The sequence below is a fragment of the Callithrix jacchus genome, chromosome 22 (assembly GCF_049354715.1).
Source record: "Callithrix jacchus isolate 240 chromosome 22, calJac240_pri, whole genome shotgun sequence".
Lineage (NCBI taxonomy): Eukaryota > Metazoa > Chordata > Mammalia > Primates > Cebidae > Callithrix > Callithrix jacchus.
In genome coordinates, this window is record NC_133523.1 from 35,534,184 (window position 1) to 35,539,848 (window position 5,665).

The window sequence follows — 5,665 nt, forward strand, 5'->3', positions numbered from 1 at the left end:
GAAGTTTGTCCCCAAAACCAGTTATGCCTGTGTGGTTGTAAACAGATACCTAACACGTCACTGCAATGACACATCTAAGATGAAGGAAGAATTTTGGTTTATAGTGTCTGACATAAAATATGGGTTGTAGAAGATGTTCATTTTGTCATCTCAGACACTCCAGTGGCCTTGTGACACTGCTTGTGTCTCTTGTGTCCTTGTGCCACTTTGTCTTTTTCCCCATTGAAATTAAAACCAGATGATGAAAAATTTGGTGAAATTTTAATGACCAAGGGTAGAGGAAGGCATAAGGAGAGATCATTCTGTTAGCAGGCTCTGGGAATTCCATGGTCGCAAATGAGGAGTTCCTGTGGTTCCTCAACAGCAGGGAGTGTGGACATCACCCTCAATTGCAGACACACATGGAAGTCAGGGAGACATCCCGCCATACTTGTACCATCTTCACATAACACGGTGGGAGTCGATGGGCAAAGCTGTAACTGTGTTGGCCGTTTACCAGTACCTACAAGAGGAAAAATGCATTAAAAATACAGGGTGCCACTAAATGAACTTTCAGCCTTATCTTCAGTCAGCCCTAGTGCCTACAGCATCCAATCAGAAAACTCCTAAGTATACATCAGAACCCAGTAGACACACTTCTGTCTACAGACTACCTTCGTGCCTAGTTCAGACAGTTGCTCATTTTATTTCCAATGTTTTCTCTCATTTTTCCAGGGAGGGTTTGCCACTCTGCATATCACAGAACCTGTTTGCTCAGCACGCTCCTCTCACCTGGAAAATCCCCGTAGCCAGGGACTGTCTCTCATGAATGTCAATCCCTGCGTCTTGCACAGGCCCTGCCATGGGGTTAGTGCTGGACCAAGTTTACTGAGTGCATACATTTCAGTTCCACAAACTCTAATTCCCATTCACTGTGACTGCTGATGGTCCTGTTTCTCTTTGGAGTTACCCAGAGCTGTAATGATGGTGGCAGAGGATAAAATCCAAATGTTTTCAGAAAGGAGAAACAAAACGGGTGTTGCCAAACACAGGATATTATTCTGAACAGCTCATAGGCATGTGAAAAAGTTCTCTCACTTAAATATGAACAAAATGTTAATCTTTGGGTCTACCCATTTGAAAAGGTTGGGGAGGTTGAAAATATTTATTTATTACTAAAACTATAGAGATGGTCACCTTTTAGGTGTTAATTTATAAAATTTAAAATGTACACAATTTTGACCTATTTTATTTCTTTGTAACTGTCCTCCAATGTAGAAATTGGGAGTTTTATTATGACAAAAAGTAGATTAGAAAGATTAATTTGTGAGAGCAAAATACTGAAAATAGCGTAATGCTCATCAAAAGCATCAAGTTTGAATAATTTTGGGTAACTCTTCTACAGAAATATTGTACCATGTTGAAAAACTGGGGCAGCAGCACAAATGGATGATTGCTCCTACATATATATTGTTTGACAACAAATCCACCCCAGTTCCTAAAGTGTAATGTGTGAGAAACTTAAAACAGCATTGGTTTAAAAAGAAATGAAACCACAGTTCTATATATGTCCATAAGCATAGGTTGTCTCTGAAATCTATGCTTAGATCTTTTCAAAGACCCTTTAAGAAGCAACAGGCCCTGGGTATTGCATCATGGGTAAAGCAGGAAAGGCCATGCTCACCCACATGGTTATGGAAGGACTAAGTGGGTTGCACGTGTGAAGGTGCCCCATGGAATCCCTGCCCCAGAGGCTATAGCCCATAAAGGGTCTCCTCCTCCCAATTAGCATGGTCCAGTACCTCTTCAACTAATACTGTTGTTTCTGGGGGTAGGATTGAGGTTCAGGACTGAGAGACTCCATTGTGGATGATAAAACAACCTTATTCATACACTTATTTTATCCATTTGGCTGAATGAAAATATAAGTAAAAGCATAAGTGAAAATGAGAACTGTGGGTGAAGACAGAGAAGATTCACCACGTTGGGGAACATGGCAGGTGAGCCACCCTTGACCCTGGTCAGATTTGGAAGAGCTGAGGATGGCAGTGCAAGCAGAGGGTGCTCTGTGAGCAAAAACCTGGGGCAGGCGCAGTTATGGGTGATGGACCCCAAGATGGGACCAGCTCAGAAGGAGCTGCCTCCTGCTCTGGGAGCCCATGGAGGCCGGGTGCTGGGAGCTCCTGGGTGCTCACCTGGTACTCATTGTCCCGCACCGAGATGCACAGGTCAAATGGTTTGCCATCCTCAAAGGGCATATTGTGGCATGTCACCTCATGCTGCCAGGCCCCACACACACGGCTGTTCATGACCACCCAATGGCCAAAGTACACTCAGAAATGGAAGGCGATGTCTGAGTCCTCATTCATCCCAGTGTGGAAATCCACCTGCAGCTGCGGGTCCTTGCTGAGGTTAAAGCACACAGAATGTTGGGCAGGTCCTTCCCTTGTGGGGCACACACTGGACACACACGCAAATCCCTTCCCCGCTTTCCCAGGGCAGACAGAAGACTTCCTGCTGACATGGCAGGCCTCCTCCCTGTGGAGCTGCTTCAGCTCCTCCTGCTCTTAAGAGCTCCCTCATCCCAAGCTGTAAACTCAGCCACAGGCACTAACCTGGGCCTATGAGTTGTCAATTTCATGAAACTTCTGTCTCTTGATAAAGAGCCACAGTCCCAATGCCCTGAATGTCCTCCCCTAGGCCCCATGACTGGCTCACAGTGCAGCCACTGCAGCTTTCATGCCAGGTGCTGCAGGGTCTCCAGGACCTGCACGTGCACGGTGCCTCCATCCTGCCAACTAGACATTTCTGCCTCACTCACACATGAGGTCAGCCCTTTTGCAAATATTCTTTCTTCTCCAGCCCCCTGCCATGGACCGTGGAGAACTCACATGAAAGAGATGATCGGTGTCCCTTTGATTGTCACACAAGAACCAACAGACAATGACACAGGCTGTGTGTGTGGCACCTGCCAAGAAATTTACAGTGGGTGAGAGGGGCAGAACCAGGTGTGGCCTCCCCTCCTGTAACAGATCGTCATGGTGCAGGAGGTTAGAGGTCAAATAGAAGACTTGGGCCTCCCGCCCACCCTGGCACAGTCAGGTCATCATATTCCTGAAGAAATGGGGGACCCATAGGTAAGAACAAGGGTTCGGGAGCCAGGCTGTCTGGATTCCAGTCCTCATTCTGCCTCTTCTTAGCAGTTCCATCTTACATCCATTACTTGAATGCTCCCCACCTCAATTTCCCAGGAGGAGAAGAAAGTAAAGATTCCTGCTTTGTAGGGTTTTCCCAGTAATCAATGAATTAATGTATGTGACAGTTTTATCCTAATCTCCCATGTATGGGGCCTGTTGGGAATTACCCAATAGAACAGGGAGGTTCCATTTGGAACATTGACCTGTGATCATTTTCAGCCCCGAGACTGTGAAAACAAGACGTGAAGATATAACAGTAAGGAGATTCAATCCAGTAAGAAAAACAGTTGTTGAAAGAGAGAAGGAAATGATGAAAGAACAGGAAACCCTGTGTGTGGGATGCACGTGCCTCACAATCATCGAGGGCCATGGACGTCCTTCCCAGGAGGGGCCACGTTGGTGACAGCACAGCCCCAGGGCTTGCACACGTGAAGCGTGTGGGCCAGGGAAGCGACGGGAGGTAATCTAAATACTGTGAGATTTCATTTCTCTGTTTGGTGTTCTGGTTCGGGGTTTTTTGATACAGAATCTTACTCTGTCACCCAGCCTGGGGTGCAGTGGCATGCTCACACCTCACTGTAGCCTCAAACTCCTGGACTCAAGTGATCCTCCTGCCAAAACCTCCTGAATGAAGGTGCACACCAACATGCTTGGCTAATCTTTAAATTTCTGGTAGAAACAGGCTCTTACTATGTTGCCCAGGCTGGTCTGGAACTCCTCACTGCAAGCGATTCGTCCACCTCAACCTCTCCAACCACTGGCATTAGAGGCATGAGCCACAAACCCTGGCAAGTTGTTGATTAATATGCACTGTAAGTTCTGTATGAACTCAGGATACACTGGTTTCTTCTCTATTTGGGGAGACTCAGTCTCTGAAACCATGTTCCCCCAGTGGCCTTCCCTAGTGAGCCAGGATCTGTTCATCCTCTTCTCCCTTAATGGGATGGACAGGCTGGGAGACAGAGAGACCTGAGGCTGGAGGCAGAAGTAGGAGGTCTTTCTGGGCACCTACCATCAGCCCCATAGTCTATGTTTCTTTTCCCTACTCTGCTTGAAAAGAGGCACCTGAGGATTCAGGCATTCCATGCAGAGGTGACTCCTTGATATCCACAATATCCCCACCAGTTCTGTCACCCAGGATCCACATTGACACATATGGGGAGGGCCCAGCTGCTTCATCAGAGGCACTGCTATGTTGGGAGAAACTTTTTTTTTTTTGAGACGGAGTTTCGCTGTTCTTACCCAGACTGGAGTGCAATGGCGTGATCTCGGCTCACTGCAACCTCCATCTCCTGGGATCAAGCAATTCTCCTGCCTCAGCCTCCCGAGTAGCTGGGACTACAGGCATGTGCCATCATGCCCAGCTAATTTTTGTATTTTTGGTAGAGACGGGGTTTCACCATGTTGACCAGGATGGTCTCGATCTCTCTTGACCTTGTGATGCACCCGTCTCGGCCTCCCAAAGTGCTGGGATTATAGGTGTGAGCCACCGCTCCCGGCCTGTTGGGAGAAACTTTTACGTGCTCAGAAAGACACTTGCATGCTCCTAGTTCAATACCTAGTCACATCCCAGCACACACACCCACAGTCACACAGAGCCATGGAGCTCACTGAGTCACACACACCTGCTCACTGTGCATATAAAGATGCTCACGCACTGGTTGAGCTGTGCTCACACACACACACACATATCGCAGTCATGAAGACAAAACAGTCACCCCTTTACACTCAGGCACACACACACACACCCTGGTTGGCCGTCCACCTCCCACCTAAAGTCACATCATGACAGTAGTTCACTCTCATCAGACACCACCACATACTCACAGAGGGTTACACTGGTCCAGGGTCCACACCCAACACCCCACCAGCATCTCAGATACCACAGCCCCAGGGTCTCTCTTTCACACACTCACAACTCTCAGTAACATGTTCACAATAGAAATTCTCCTACTTTCATCTCATGAAAACACCCCTGGTTCTTTCTTGCTTTATATAAATTGAGGTTGTTGAAGGTTGGGCCTTTTGACTTACACGTAGCAGTGACATTGTTGTCTTCCTCTGTGTAGCTCTTCAGAAGAGTATCTGGTCTTCTGTGCGAGTCTCTGGTTTGCAGCACTTAAATGTTCCATATTGGCTCTGCCCCCTGGCTTTGCTTCTGTTTCCAAGCCCCTCCTATCGTGATTTCTCAGAAGTGTGAGGGATAGGGGGTGACAGAAATAGACTCAGTTTCAGTTTCAGGCCTGTGACTGTGATGCAGCAGAAATGACAGTAAGGGGTATGCCGGGGGCAGGGAATTACCAGAGAAGTGCACAGGTGAGGATGCTGGAGTGACCGTGAGGAGTTGCGCAGCTCAGCCTCCATGCTTGTCATGAAGTTATGACGTTCTGTTTTCTGGTAAAAGGGTTTGCCTTGCATCTATCTCTGACCAATATTTACACTCTGAAGGGTACTGACTGCCCTGTCCATTATTTGAGCCTATAGCCCCT

General features: G+C 47.4%; 1 pseudogene across 1 annotated transcript; it reads right to left on the bottom strand.

Annotated features, from left to right (window-relative positions):
* Positions 1 to 242: 242 nt before the first annotated feature.
* On the bottom strand, positions 243 to 5,273 carry LOC100393999 (placental protein 13-like; annotated as a pseudogene). Its single transcript, XR_013530904.1, has 4 exons — positions 5,211 to 5,273; positions 2,871 to 2,947; positions 2,175 to 2,385; positions 243 to 502 (listed from the first exon to the last, which is right to left on the bottom strand). The product of XR_013530904.1 is annotated as a placental protein 13-like (transcript).
* Between the last annotated feature and the right edge of the window lie 392 nt (positions 5,274 to 5,665).